The sequence below is a fragment of the Mytilus galloprovincialis genome, chromosome 2 (assembly GCF_965363235.1).
Source record: "Mytilus galloprovincialis chromosome 2, xbMytGall1.hap1.1, whole genome shotgun sequence".
Taxonomy (NCBI): domain Eukaryota; kingdom Metazoa; phylum Mollusca; class Bivalvia; order Mytilida; family Mytilidae; genus Mytilus; species Mytilus galloprovincialis.
In genome coordinates, this window is record NC_134839.1 from 23848833 (window position 1) to 23865804 (window position 16972).

Here is a 16972-nt window from a genome sequence, read left to right on the forward strand (position 1 = left end):
GATTGTCTAATATAATAGAAAATCTTGGAAATGTAACAATTCCTGCCGAATTTCACGATTTTCCCTATATATCCTTTGTAATTTTGGTGTATGATGCTGTTAACTTCAACAGCTCGTATCTCAAAAACGATAACGGTTACCCCTTTTTTTAATTTTATTTTCCGATTTATTTTTACAAGCAGAATCTACATGTAAAATTTAAAAAAAATCCATTGTGTAGTTTAATTACGTACACTTCGCCTTAAGCATATGTACTCCAACAAAACAGAAGAGAATATTTCAAACCGTACCAGGGCAATATCTGGAATTCGTGAAATTTCAGTGAATTTTGACCAACAGTCAGGGGTAATTATACGCTCAAAAAAACATTCCGACAAATCATCTAAGGAAGATGAACTGGCTATTTTATCAGATTTACGAGATATTAGACCATTTCATTGTCAACCTGGTAGGAAACATTCATGTTTTGGAGAAATGTCATCATCTGTTGTTCAAAACCTTGATGTGGACCATTATCACAATTGGATCAATACCAGAAAAGTTAAATTTGCTTTGGAAAATGGGAACTAAACATTGACATAATCAAATGACTATTAATAGTCTGTAATTTGCCAGGTCCAATTTGTTTTTTTGTAACTTGTTTTCTTTGGATTGATCTGAAGATTGAAGATATTTCATCAGATTTTTGTAGATTGTTGTTATGATGTATTTGATAATTACACGATTTTCCCTGGTTGGGTGAAGGGTTTGACACCTTCAAACTAGTTAAACCCAACCATAGTCTGTTGTTGTTGGTTGATCTAATATTTGTATTTTTTTTTATTTTTTTATATGAAATAGAGCACTTAGTTTTCTAAAAAAAAAATCTCACTTTTTTCAAGTGGGACCTTTTATAGCTGACTATAGGTTTATCTCATTGTTAAAGGCTATACTTATTTGATTGCTTACATTTAATTCTTTTGAACTTTGGTCATGAGAGTTGTCTCATTGGCAATCTTACCACATCTCCATATTTTTATGACAGTTCTTCTTAATTAAAACTACTATATAGCTTTTATCCAATCAATCATTTTTTCTTCAAATATATTCCACCTGTGGTTTGTATTGATATTTGATATGTAAAGGTCATACAGTTTTTTTTTTAAACCTGGTTAATGGTAAACATAAAATCAAAAGAACTAACATACAATATGCATATAGCTTTTTATATACTACAAATTTTTTCAACTTTTTAACTAGTTACATGAAACATTTTTTACCTATTATAAAGAAAATGCACGATTACTTACACTGTTTTCTTTAGTTTAAAAATCTACAGTTACCATATACAATGTAGAGAATATTGGACATTTTCTTTGCTGTTTCATATGATAGACCAGCAATAATTACTTTAGATTGGAAATAAAATATTCACCTTTTTTTTTTTGATATTAGCAAAGGCAAAAATGATTATTCAAAATTATTTTTTTTGTCAAAATAATTCACAAATTAAAATAGTGGAAAGATACAGATATTTAGAGTATTTTACCGGTAGTTATTGTATTTATTTTTTATTGAAATTTAAAAAATGCCACAGATGATCTCTTTAATAAAGCTCTACAAGTCTTTTTCTCCGTTAAAAGTATATAATTGTAATTTCTGTGAGGTACCCTTGAAAACCTGTCTTAAGGTGGTACCCAACACTTTCACTAAAATTAATTTGGTTGGTTTAATTTTCATAAAATTTCGTCAAAGTATTTACTTTGAGACTTTGATAAATATATAAAAAATTTAATTTTTTTGAACCAACCGTTTTGTCAGAAAAAATACACTGGTTATATAGCAATTTGACAAACTCCAATTTTGATCATTGAGAAGCTAAATATTCCTTTTACAACACAACGTAATTAAAACGTTTAACTGATTTTACAGAGTTATCTCCCTGTAGTGTTAGGTACCACCTTAAACTTTTTGAAAGTCTGATTAAACCTTTTTTCACATATGGTAGTGAAATGTGGTTATTTGATCATTACATAAATTTGAATAATTTTGACAATCTACCAACTGATAGAATACAACAAAAGATGTGGGAATATATTCTGAGGGTCAAAACATAGTCATCAAATATGTCTAGTAGACTTGAATGTAACAGGAATCCAATGTTGTTTATTAATTTTGTTTAATGTATAGTTATCATAAAACAATACTTAAAATAAATATAGCTAGAATATTATATAGTGCATTTAATGCAGGTCAATAATTATCTCATGAAAACTTAAAATGCTTGTTTTCTACACTGAATAAAATGTTAAAGTACTTAAACTTAATACAAAAAAATTGACAATAAAAACTCTTATAAGATAATATAATCAGCAATCTGTCTTACAACCACAAATAATCATATCTGGAGCTGTGGACAGAAACCTGGTGTTTTTTAGTAATATTTTTGTTTCAAATTTTGTTCCCAGTACTATCTTCAAACTAATCTTTTCAAAAATATGAAAAGTAAAATTACACACTTACATGTATGTGCTCAGTTTTTAAATTTTAAAATGGGAAGATACAATAAACCCAAAATTCCAAGATAACTACGTTTTTCACTCAGTACAGACTGAAGAAGATTTATAAAAATCTTGTGATGAATATAAAGTGTTTAAAGGTACCAGATTATATTACAAAATATAAGGCACATTGTTTACCAATCTTATGGCTTAAATTTAAAAGATTCATGAAATAATCATTTTCTAAACTTTTAAATCCACAAAATATTACTGAATGTACATGTAATCATTTATTCAAATTTGTCAGAGATGCATTAGACATAGGAAACAATTCATAAAAGGAGGGTTACAATTGTATAACATGTGAAACATTGAAATTTTTTTTTGTATGATATCATACATGTATGACATTTAATGGAGAATACTTATGTTATATTACTTATCTAATCTGAATCTGAAAATTTGGAGTTATCTCCCATTGTTTTGACCAACTTTTTGTGAATGAAGTATTAGTGGTACATTTTATTTCTAACAGTCAAACATTTTAATTGAAAGGTGGCAAATTAGGTGTTCTTCAACTTAATTATTTGTTTACTTCTGAAAATCATAACAAGATAGGCCCATTTTCTTGTGTTTTTTTTTTATAAAAATTTGTTTAAACAATGAAATAGCCCAGTCAATCCATTTTAACTTTCGACTATTAATATGCAGTTTTAAATTGTGTAGATTTAATTTAATTTTTGTACAATGAGTAAAATGTTACTCAAATAATGCTGCTTTAGGTGAACATAAGGAAATAAGCCCTGGATGTCCTCTTCACATTTAATGTCTTTGTAGTTCAAAACAATTTTGTCACACAAAGTTTGGGTCAATCCTGTCACAAGTTGTTGGTTTAACATGTTTATTTGATCATTTTCTGCATTGAAATAAGATTCTAGCATTTCCTTTAATTGTGTACAATCAGGTTCATCAGCACATTGACAATTATCTATGACGTCACACTTTTCCACTTCACTTACAAGACAATGATCACATTCACACTCTTTTTCACATACATCACAGCAGTTATGCTTAAGTATTGAATCTAAATCAACCTTTGTCTCAAAATACTGGCTTAGAAACTTTCTTCTGCATGTTTTTAGGAGGCAGAATTCTCTCACTTCTGGTTGTACAATTGTGTTGGTGGCAATATCACTCATATTGTAATGCATATATGCACTGCTTTGTCGACCATCTCTACCAGCTCTACCAATTTCTTGTAGATAACCTAAACGAGTAAACAATAATTGTTTTTGTTAAATCATTTCCTTTCATTTTTCAAATTTTTGGTTCTGACATTCATGAAAAAAACAAAACAATATTACATATTTCAAATCTTAGAACTGCAATTTTTTTCTAAGAACTAGGGGTTCAATTAGTCATAGTGAAATGTTTTTTTTTTTCATTTTCTGTTAAAGTCTCATGTTTTTTTGCATGTTGGTGTATCAGCATATGAAAATGTGACCAACATACAGCATTGGCTTTTGATCTCAAGGTGAAAATATGGATTTTTGTATTGTAAATACTTGTGACCTATGACTTTTCATCTTTTTTTACAAAGTGTTATGATATTTGGAATATCACAAAAGGATGAAGTGTATGATTTTTAGGCCTCTATGTATATATATATATATAGTTACAATTATTGGCCTTTCACTTGTTGTAAAATATGAAAGTCTTTGTGAAAATTAATTAATATATGCATAATCCAGAACTTTTCTATTTAGATAAATTTATTTATATTTATAAATATGCAATTGTGTAATATATATGTATTAGACGGCAGTCAAATTTTTTAAGGTGCTTATGATCCAATTCTTGCAATTTAAATATTATAAACTGTTAACATAAATAGTTAGTTTTATGTTTCCATATGTAGATGGGAGATAACTACCCTTATATTTTATCAGTTGAGTCTGCTTTTTATGCAGCTCTGAACACCATGGTTCTGTTGGTATTAATAGACACAGTCTAAAGGGGAATAATCCTTACATATGATACTGATTGTCTCCCATATCAATTATGTATTCAGTGTTTTATAATGTTGTATTTTATTATATTATTATTTCATTGTTATCATATTGTATGAAATTTTGAAACCCTAATAACCTTTAGTGTAATACGTTATATAGCCTTAATACTTGCATTCCAAAGAACTTGGTGGTCCAATGTGGCAAACCCTTTCCACATCTGGGGCATCAGTGCCCATACCATAAGCTTGAGTGGCAAAAAGCAACTTTATGGATCCATGTGTGTCTGCCATGTTCTGTGCTATATTTTTTTTCATCTAGAATTATACAATTTATTTCAAATGCAAATGATTTATAATGATTTCATTTTTCTTTATACATGTAAAATACTGTTTCATTCAATTCGTTGTTTATTGTTTAATACTAATGAAATATGTTGAATAAAGTGGACATGGACATTAATGTTCTGTAACAATTAAACTGTTTTTTTTTGAATCCATGTACAAAGATGAATAAGGGTTCTGTCCATGGCCAAATATTAAAATTAAATCAAAGTCAAAAGCACTAAATGCATGAGCGTTATGAGTATATGACCGCATTAAGTTAAAATGAAAATTCATAATATAAGTAGTAACCAATGGATGTCACTGTCATAATTTGTTGGACAATATTAGTGATGGGCACATCTAATGATTGGTTTATTTTTCAACTCTTAAAAAAAATATTTCTGAAATATGCTTATTTCTTGTAAACCATATTATGAAATTAAAAGAAAAATCTTCTACCTTAAGAATGGAAGTATTATTTATTACAAAAATATGTACAAAAACATCAGACCAAAATGAAAATAGAAAAAATACTTGTACTCCTGTGGAGTCAGTATACCAGATTTGAATCCATTCCTTTTTTTGAAAGTTTGCCTGGAGTTTGCTTGTCTATGTTTGATTTCTTAGTAGATTATAAAAGGAATGCTTTATTAATATTTAAAATAACCTCATCTGTGCAAGGTGCATGGAACTGTGACACTGCTGAAAGTATTTCATCGGTATTGTCTTCCAGGCGGGCTGCCTGTGACACCATGTCATAGCCTACTCCACACCATTTCAGTTTTGAATAAACAATAGTTTTGGGAACATTCCAGATCTGACTACAAAGTTCCTCAATATATGGGTTTAACACATCTTGATATGAACCTTCTGCTGTTGTTTTACCTCCAGTGAGAGGTAAACGTTTTTGAACTATAAGTTTGATGTTTGGTCTATCAACTGGACCTGATAGGGAAAACACATCTTTCATACAAAGTTGTTGTTGTATCTCTTTCCTCATTTTCGGTGTTGCTGTTGCTGTAAGTGCTAGGATTTTTGCCTGTGGCAATATTGCACGTAATTTTGAAATGTTTCTGAAATCTGGACGAAAATCGTGTCCCCATTGAACCACACAATGAGCCTCGTCTACTACAATGTGTGACACATTTTCCCAACTCTTCTGCTTAAAAATGGTGCAAACTTCTTTTTTTAGAATTTGTTCAGGGTGGCCAAAAATGTACTCAAATTTACCATCCTTGAAATCTGCTGCCTCTGGTCCTGAAATATAAAAATTAAACCTTTTTGGTACATAAACACCATTTATTTTTAGACTTTGATTAATAATAAGATTAATATGTATTTACAGATTTAATGTAAAAATATTATTAACAGTTTAATTCTTTAGAAACAGATGCATGAATGTAAGGTAATGTATTGCCCACAGGATTCATTTGACATTGGTCTCATTTCATGTTTCTATTTCTATAACTAGCTGCAATCAATATTCTATATATGAAATGATTGTGAAGTGTACATGTATTTCCATCTTGGTTATCTGACATTAAAATTTTGGTTTATTTTATTTAGGGAATTTTATGACTGTAACATTTTTTCGGTCTATGAAGAAATGTTATAAAAAAAGGTGCTGCACACTGAATAACCTGTATATGTGTTATACTAAAGTGTGCACCACATTTTTTATTGTTATTTGTCCATAATTTTATTCTAATTTTGAAAAGGTTGATGACGTCACAGTCACATTTCAAAATTATGTCTACATGTATGAGCTGATAGACAAAACACTGTCAGCTAATCATAAGACTTGTTACATCCAAAATAAAATTTTGGTTTAATACTTGTAGTTAAATTTTTAATTTATGAATATCATTGCATAAAACATTTGGTTTGAAAAGCAGGAAAGACAGTTCAGCATGTGCAATTTTGTTTTAATAAATGATTGAAGACAAGTATTTTAACATGAAATATAAAATTAAACTTATCAATTTTTGGTTATATAAAGCAATAAGCACATCAACGGTTCCTGGTCCCCCAGATTATATCAAGAATCTGTATTATCTGCCATAATGGCAGGGGTATCATTGGGCACCACCCAACTCATTGTTGCCAGGTTAAATGTGTCATGCAACAGTACTTGAACTTATTATACATAAGATGTAGTAAGAGGTCCAATGAGGCAACTATCAATACAAGTCACTAGCCTATTTTAAAAAGTATTGCCGAAACATTTTTCTGCAAAGTGTAGCGAGGCTAAAAATAATAAACGAAGGAATCATGCTTTCTGAGTGTTTCCCAGACCCTGTCTTAATCTGAAAGCTTGAATGTGTTCTGTTTCAAAATTGTTTATATTTTGGACTCAAAGCAAAATGTATAGAATCTGTGTAAGACTTTAGTTTCTAGGGACAACATCTAAAGAAAAATATTTAGGATAAAGCAAAAATGTAATTCACATAGTTCAGCATGTGGCCACTGGGTTTTCCTTTTTTTTTGTGTGTGTGTGTGACTGTTTCAGCTTGCATAATTTTAATCTTTTATACCTGTAAATTATTAAAAAAAAATTCAAATAAGTCAAGAGGGGCTGAATATCATTGATATAACTATGTCAAGTAAGTTTTTATAACACATTTCAATTACAATTTGATGTAGCTCCTATAAACTTGGATACAATTTTTAGTAGTTGAAAAGTTGTAATTTTATATTAGCTATATAATATAAAACTAAAAGGTATGCAAAAAAGAATCCAGGATCAGGTGTTTAGTGTTTGTAAGCTCATGATTATGGGATTGACCCTTTCAGGATAAAGGAATTCTTTTTTCAAAATTTCATGATTATGATTTGTTTTGATTTTGGACTTCAGGATTTCATGTTTTTTAAGTCCAGGATTTGGGGATCACAACCCCTCCTACCCCCCCTTTTCCCTTCAATGCAGACATTTCAATTGTATCTAATTAATATTTATTCTTTTTTAAATAAAAGATATGGGAATTTTTTGCAGATTTTTTTTTTAAAAAGATGAATATTATAAATAATCTGGTGCCCTCTCAAAGTATCAAACTATGAATAGCATTTATGAAATGGCTTAAAAGACCTGCTGAGTTATTTATTTTCAATAGTAAAACATTGCAAGTCAGATTAGTTTTTACAAATTACCACAGAACAAACCATTTATTTTTGTGATTATCAAGGCAGCCCCATGTTAGGGGAGGGGGATTCTGCCAACATGTTTAACTCAACACATTATATATGTATTTGCCTGTCCCAAGTCAGGAGCCTGTAATTCAGTGGTTGTCGTTTGTTTGTGTTACATATTAGATTTTCATTCATTTTTTTATACAAATAATGTAAGGCCGTTAGTTTTCTTGTTTTGAATAATTTTACATTGTCATATAGGGGCCTTTTATAGGTGACTATGCAGTATGGGCTTTGCTCATTGTTGAAGGCTGTATGGTGACCTATAGTTGTTAATGTCTGTGTCATTTTGGTCTCTTTTGGATAGTTGTCTCATTGGCAATCAATTACCACATCTTCTTTTTTAGTTATTTATTTCACCCCCCACCATGAAATGGTTGTTCCCTTACACAACATATTTTCTGTTGAAGAACAAATAAATATACATTTATAAATATAATTTGTTCTTCCTTTAACATGTTTAATATTCTGCAAAACTGGAACACAATTTAAATATAATATCATTTATTTATATCTATTGGTATTTATAACAATAATATCAAACATATATCTGTATGAATATTTTTGGTGTCTCTGTTTATCTGTTTCATACTTGAGTTTCCCTAAAATTAAAAAGTGTCTCAATGACACTGCAGTCAAGAATGGAATGAATGAATATTACAAATACCTTCAAGACTATTTATTAGCGCTGAATTAACATTAACAGCCTTTCTACCCAGCTTTCTTGTCTGCTCTTCAATAATGGCATTTAAGGGGCTGATTATTATGCATTTGGTGTTAGGCCTATTCATTTTTCCAAGCATTTCAAAAATTAATGACTTCCCATAGCCAGTGGGTAGCATGATCAACGCATCACTTTTCATTGCACCTTGAATACTTTGCAATTGCAAAGGTTTCAAGTAGGTTAAATTAACGTTTCGCGTACAGTTGATCTTAGTTAAGGCAATTTTATGTATCAAGACATTCTTAAGTTTTTCTTTAAAATCTTTCACATCGTCTGCTGCCATATTGTTTATTGTTGTCATTTACAAATGCATGCCGGGAGAAAACACCGGCTTTCCTATTTTGATGACGTCAATATTTTTAAATTTAGAACAACCTCGATTTCAAATAAAAAGATGGCGTTATACCCTACCTGTCTTGATATTAGTCTCGATTACCCAGACGCATATTTAAATATAGCGTCTGGGGTGATTAACCGGACTGGTCAAATATTTATAGGGGGCGTAACAAATAATTAAATATAGAACATATCTATAAATAGCACTTCCGTTATCCCCAACATAATTTTTTTTTAAAAAAAACAACAGCAGAAAAAATGTAGTATATGGACATGTTTACATATGACATTCTTGTAGCTCACTCTATGTTGGCCAACTAACTTGCTGGTGGTAAAACGTCAAATAAATAAAACTGCTTAAAAAAACATTTCACACGTATTCCTGTTCTCGGAGTTCTTGTCTGAAACCACAGGCCTTAAATGCGTTATATTAAGGTACAAAAATGTATCATAGGAATTTTTTTCCTGCGACAAGTGCCTGTGTCTGAAACTGAGTGATTTATAAACATTTAATAAAGATATAAGAGTCAAAATTAAGCTTTAATTGGCCGTGCTTAAATATATTCAGATAATTTTTATCGTTGATGAAAAGTACTTTATACAAGTTTTACTCATTTTTTGTCATGGTTTTTATCTTCGACTTGATCATTAACTACTTTTCTAGTTTTTGGCTGGTTGTGTCACCCCTCAGGCTGGTTTCCCCATTACCTGGGTACCGCAGACGGCGGCACCCAAACGCCCTCCTCGATTTATTCTGAGGCCTAGTTACGGCCCTGTGTAACTGAATATCATAGCACTCGTCATAGGCGGATCCACCCCATTTTTTTCGTAGGAAAAATGTGGTTGATTATGTAGGGAAACACTGTAGCAAGAGTGTGTGTAGTTAATAACAAGTTCTGGATCCGCCACTGTTCGTGTATAGAGGATACCACGCTCTCTGTACGCTTCAAAAGGGGTCCGTAGGTTGACCGTTATACTTAAATCTATATTTCTGCTTCAATACAATATACCCTTATTTTTTAGTGAGTCATAATTTCTTCAACCCGTGTATTCCGAACGGGCTATAAATTAGGACCTCCTTTACAGTATAATTATTGTTAATTTCTTTTCATCATGAACATTACCATTATTTACCACAAGACGATAAAAAAGCAACCAAAGATTAAACTATTTTTATTTTATTGCACACCTGTCCACTTTATTCCCTTATCTTCATACTATAAAGTACCATTATTCTCTCTTTGTATTTTATTACATCATCCTAAACATGCATGAAATATTTGTCACTGGACGTTAAGCAAACAACCATCAGTATATTGTGTCACCGTTAGTCTCTATTCTTTATTTTTTATCCATTTTTCCTCGTTTTGTCTCATTATTCTCATTCCTGTAAATTCCTGTAATAACTTAGGGACGACATCAAAAGATCAATGTAAGATAAAAAAAAACTTAATTCAAATAGTTTGGGGGTGGGGGTTGAACTGCTGCAAGATTTGGTTATCCGACATTGATTTTTACATATATCCATATGGGTCAATCAATTTTTCCCAAATTAAGTTAAGAGGGGGTTAGGGGGGTCAGTGACAAAACTGTGTGAATTAAGTTTTGTATCCTTCATTGAACCTTTGATGTCGTCCCTTATGATGTCCTTTTTTAAAAAAATCTGATGCACTCACCTTACCAAAAAGCACACATCAAGTTACATCTATGTAAAGAAAAACATCTCATAAAAATACTATAAGACTGCGTATGTAGAAAAACTTCCTTAACAGGTATAACTGGCAGATCAGCGAAATCACACAATAAGCCAACTCAATTTTTATTTACAAAATTAACTGATCTTTAAACTGCAAACGACAGAATAGTCTGAATGTTTCTTAGCTGTTTCACCAATAATCGCCTAATCCTTTTAGGAAGAAAATATGTAGGAACCAACCTTCACACAAAACCACTTTGCGAGTGTAGCCCGTGTCCATGGAGAAATATAGAACTTAAACAGTCAGTCATGAAACCCAATACTCTTTGAATGCATGTTTGAATCATGTACATGGAAAAGATGGAATGGGATTTATCTCATACTGCATAGTAACTTGTAAAAAAAAAATTAACTCAAAAGTGTATTCTAATTCTTCAACTCTTATAATATTCATCATGTATTAGCATGAAATAAAGGATAGATTCACAAGAACAAAAACTTCTCATGTGAACCTTTTAAATAAATATAAGGAAATTGGTATGATTTCTAACGAGGCAGCAACCCAGCAGAGTTCAAATGACATGGATATACGCAAATGTGATCACTACATGACCTTCAATATCAAGAAAACTCCGTACCATATATTCAACTATAAAAAGACCCCACATGAAAATGAGATACAATTCAACCGTAAAAACTAACTCTTTAATTGTTCATATGATTTTTAATTTGTTAATACAAATCTAATTTCCCTACCATGTCTGACAACAATATGTTTCTTGATATTTGTTTCATTTAATCAATATACGTCTGTGTATTTTTTTCGATTTGTGGCGGCTGTCAAAATAATGTATACCTAACATGTTTGGTAATGTGATCCATTTATACTGATTGATGCTTCAGTAATTAAAAAAAAATCTTTCGGTTTGAACTTTGTTCTTATAAAATTGAAGCATGGTTATGAAACAATGAAAATCCTGAATATTACATGTTTTTTAATTCTTCACATTTTACACATAAAATCTGTGTCCATAAATCATCATTGGTTTGTCTACAAAAGAAAGTAAATATTAAAATCATATTAATTTTTAGTCACCAGTATAGCATATATATATGGAAAAAAAATTTGTTTAAAAAAACCATCATAGAAATATATTGTATAAATGATTGTCCTGGGGCAAGCTTAATCCCGCATCAGGGTGCAAGATTATATTGCTGCGTTGAAGACACGACCCATTGGTGGCATCGAACTGTTTACTGCTTTTTTGTCGGGTTTCCCAGTGTCTCTTTGACACATTCCCTGTTTATTTTCTCTATCCAAACCATGCATGGATTTTTCTCATTGTTGAAGGCCATACAGTTGCCTATAATTACTCACATCCAATTGATTTCAACTTGAGTGGATAGTTCACATTGGTATTCATACCACATCTCCTTATTTGTGTAATATTGAGCTTTTGGCAATTTTATCTTCACTTTTTGTTTTAGTCTTCATGATAAACTGTTAATCATGACGATTTCTAGACTACTTTTGGTATTTTATGGCATTGGATTCACTGGTTGCTGCCTCATTTACACCTCTTTTCATTGATGCTGAATATATTGTTTAACTGTCTTTTGTTTTGCAGAAAATTGAATGTACAAATCATTTTGACCGTTTAGTATAAAATCGTCTAGCATCTTTTAGATACACTTTGTTTGTTTTTCTTTGAAAGTGTACATCATTGTGTATCTCTCCTCCCCCCCCTTTTTTTTTTACACATATCAAGATTTATATAGATACAACAAACATATCTTGGATGAAGGTGAAATTTCGGCGTCTTAGCAGTTTTCCATCAAGTATTAATAAAGTTAACTATACTACACATCAACCCAAAATGTATTTATAACGTATACGACTGATCGAGTGGTCCCAGTCAACATAATAATTGACATTTATTGTATAATTATAAACTGGTTTTCGTTGCACGGACATGCATGAAAGAATATAACTACTACTTGCAATTTAGGGTGCTATAAACAGTTTCGTACTAAAAACTAGGGGTATTTCCCCAGTGAGATTTACATACTGATGGAATTCCCTGCTATTTATATACCACTAAATGAAAAAGTTGATTGTTTTTTATGTTCAATGTGAAAAACATATATTGAAGTTCAATTAAAATGCCACTTTTGTCAAGATTTAAAAAAAAAAAATGTTTTTGTGACTTCCTACTATATGGGAGGCAACTCCATAAACAGCTGATTTTCACCTGTTGCAAAAAGCACTTTGATTTGCAAGGTAAGATAGCTCCTTTCGGAGCAGGCGAACGTAGGCTGAAACTACATTTTCTTAAATCAGCCGGATAAGCTCTTCGAAATGCATATCATAAGAAATCTCATATATATGCACAGGTTACTGATCCGTGTGTCCAAAGGTGGTCTGTTTTTAAGGTTTTTTAGGGGGAAAATGCCTAATTTCCAGCTGATAACTTGTACCAATTTGCATGTTTAAACAAGAGATGTTGGATTTTTTTTTATTTATTCAGAAAGTTCATAGAATTATCTTTCCATTGATGTATAGATATCTATATAACTATGAATATCTGACTTCTGCATGATGGGTCCACTATTACATGCCCTGTTACAGAATGACGTCACGTAAAAAACTGTTGATTGCACCCTTAAGGGACAAATACAAAATATTAGTGATGTTTTAGCATAGAAATGTGTTTGCGAATGGAGTAAAATAATTCTGAAAAATATTGTACGGCATGTATACATTAATTTAAAAGCATCAGTTTGGTATATTTAATGCAAATATTACAGATTTGTACATAGCAACCAGATATAAGAAAACCAGACTCTGTGCGAATATTGAAGTTTTTTAATTTTTTGCGACGTCATGATATTTTTATTCAATCTCTCATATATTTGGAACCAAAAGTTGCATATGAAAAGTGTAGATTTTTTCTACTTTGACCTTTACTCCTGATCAGTGTTACATAAAGTTTTATTCATTATAATATATATTTGGTACTTTTTATAGTCAAAAAGGTACACATGCCATTCCTAAGAAAAACACTATTTCAATATTTTCTCAACTCAGCTATAACTTAGTTCATATAGTACTAGGAACAAAATCTATTTAAAGTAACTTTATTCATGCCTATTTCATAGTTTTTATTCTATTTATTTAAAAGAAACCCTATTTTATGATTTATTTTCTTTGTAAAACTGATGAAAATGTGATACAGGAAATGTTTGGGATTTGCCAGTTAAACTGTTTGCCACTGGCCAATATGCCACTACCGCGCGACATAAAAAAAGAGCTGTAGTTTCACTATTTGTGGTCACAATCCTTAAAGTAAGACATCATTTTAATCGGTATAGTGTACAGATTTAGAAAAGCTGAGAATTTTTTATATATCGCATACAAGGTTTTGCTTAAGGGTGCTATAAACAGTTTCGTACTAAAAACTAGGGGTATTTCCCCAGTGAGATTTACATACTGATGGAATTCCCTGCTATTTATATACCACTAAATGAAAAAGTTGATTGTTTTTTATGTTCAATGTGAAAAACATATATTGAAGTTCAATTAAAATGCCACTTTTGTCAAGATTTAAAAAAAAAAAATGTTTTTGTGACTTCCTACTATATGGGAGGCAACTCCATAAACAGCTGATTTTCACCTGTTGCAAAAAGCACTTTGATTTGCAAGGTAAGATAGCTCCTTTCGGAGCAGGCGAACGTAGGCTGAAACTACATTTTCTTAAATCAGCCGGATAAGCTCTTCGAAATGCATATCATAAGAAATCTCAAATATATGCACAGGTTACTGATCCGTGTGTCCAAAGGTGGTCTGTTTTTAAGGTTTTTTAGGGGGAAAATGCCTAATTTCCAGCTGATAACTTGTACCAATTTGCATGTTTAAACAAGAGATGTTGGATTTTTTTTTATTTATTCAGAAAGTTCATAGAATTATCTTTCCATTGATGTATAGATATCTATATAACTATGAATATCTGACTTCTGCATGATGGGTCCACTATTACATGCCCTGTTACAGAATGACGTCACGTAAAAAACTGTTGATTGCACCCTTATGTTACAGTGTGTGTTGTTATAACATCTTACCAAGGTTGGATGTGCTGGTTTTTACTTCGCCTCCATGTCCATGTAAGCCATGCTGTATGGTGTTTTCCATGAATTGTATGTCGTCATAAAAATATATAAATAGCTTTAAACAACAATCGGTACACTCGGGCTTTTCAATAATATTATCGTAATGTCATTTCTTCCGAAGTCAATAACCAACTTCTTGGTTATTCGTCTTGGACATTATCTTTGACAACAAGCTAAAAAAGCCGATACTATTCCGAATGTCATAAATTACCATTTTTATATCACTTGTCATCCAGACGCTCTACTTTGAAAAATAAAGCGGCTGGATGATCGAGACTATCTTGATATATGAAATATGTAATATGCACATTGATCTAGACAGGCGAACCAGTCTATTTTAATGGCGGCCAAATTTAACGTTTCAACGCGATCTTGTAAAAACGGGGCAGATCGGAAAAATTTCAATGTTTAATACGACACGAATTTCTATTTGTTTGCAAAAACAAGAATTCAGAAATTTTTGTAACTTGTGAAGCTTATTTAAATTTAATTGTACCACGGAAATTACCGAAGTGAGGACAACAACATCTGACGCCATGTTTCGTCTGCTTCAACATTCCATTATCAGTGAAGTCAAAACAAATTACCTAAAAATCACAGGTACTTCATTTAAAAGTCACACAATCTCAGTTAACGATAACATATTTAGTGTAAAAGTTCCGTCCAGGCATGGGAACACAGAAAAGAACTCCGCAAGCAATACATTTCGGATTTTTTTTTATAATGGCCATGCGGCATGCGGGGTAAACTACGGTGCACTGGTTGACCACGACTACTTATGTTCATCTGCCACATTATTCCCCAAATCAAGGAACAGTGATAATTATACTGTTGACTGGTTGTCACGGTTATTCATGGAGTCAATGGCGAATCCAGCATTTTTCATAAAAGGGGGGGGGGGGGGGCGCTGACAGGGTGCTCCAGTCATGCTTCAGGCTTCAGTGATTACCTATATAATCAACATTTTTTTCCCACGGACCGCCCCCTCTGGATCCTATGGTAGCCCACAGACTAATTCAAAACTTAACAAAAGTTTAGAACACAAACAAATATTCAAATAATTCACAATCTTCTAATTCTGTACTTCTTTGGCAAAATCTCAACAAATCTTTTCTATGATTATGTCACACCTTATACAGCATGTACAGTCCCAGGAGATGGAAACTGTTTTGTTTTCTCCCTCTTAGTTTATTCATAAAAGGAGACTTGAGTCTGAGTAGTACATTTAGAACTATTGTATGCTCCCATATTGTCCAAAATTGGCTTTTATTTGAAGATGGATTTATTTTAACCCATGAGAATGAGAACTTTGATAGGTATATATGTAAAGCAAAATTATATCCGGGTGAAATTTGATCCGGAGGAAAAAATGTCACAGTAGTTGTTGTTATTTTTTTATCCAGAGGAAACTATTTCCCTGGGATATTTTATCCTTTGCCGTGAAATTCTATCTGGGTAGTTAACTTAGTGAATAGTTATTAGAAAAAAATTATCCTTTAAAAATACAATGAAATAATAATAGTGTATTTGAAATAAAGCGAAATTGTTAAAAAAAAATATCTTATAATGGGAAATAATTTCACAAATTATCCTTGAAAAAATTTCCTGAAATATTCAAGTCAATATCATCCTTTTAAAGAGAAAATTATCATGAAACATAGGGAAGAAAATCAGAAGTAATTTCAAAGGTTGTAATTGTGAAAATAATATCATGATTAAATAAGGTTAGTGAAATTCATGTAAAAGTAAGTTGTTTTCAGATCTCAGTACAAATATAAATTTAAAAGTAGGGTAGAAATATAGTTGCATATTATATATATAATAGAAGAATTCGATTATGATGATATTTTTAACTATATAAATAGTTTTGTCTGGGGACAGAGATGTAGTTGTTGATTATATGGAAATCAGATAAATCATAGCATAACAATATATTGGAACAATAGCATGTTTAACAGCTGGATAGTTTTTACCTGTGAAATGTTATCTGTCTTATTAAATCAAGTTGTAAGTCATCTTTTTATATAAATGAATATATAAAAAATAAG

The 16972-nt window shown here is 31.1% G+C and overlaps 1 long non-coding RNA gene across 1 annotated transcript; it reads right to left on the minus strand.

Annotated features, from left to right (window-relative positions):
- Positions 1–11735: 11735 nt before the first annotated feature.
- On the minus strand, positions 11736–15197 carry LOC143063186 (uncharacterized). Its single transcript, XR_012974962.1, has 2 exons — positions 14877–15197; positions 11736–11808 (listed from the first exon to the last, which is right to left on the minus strand). It is a non-coding gene; the product is annotated as an uncharacterized LOC143063186 (long non-coding RNA).
- Positions 15198–16972: the final 1775 nt, after the last annotated feature.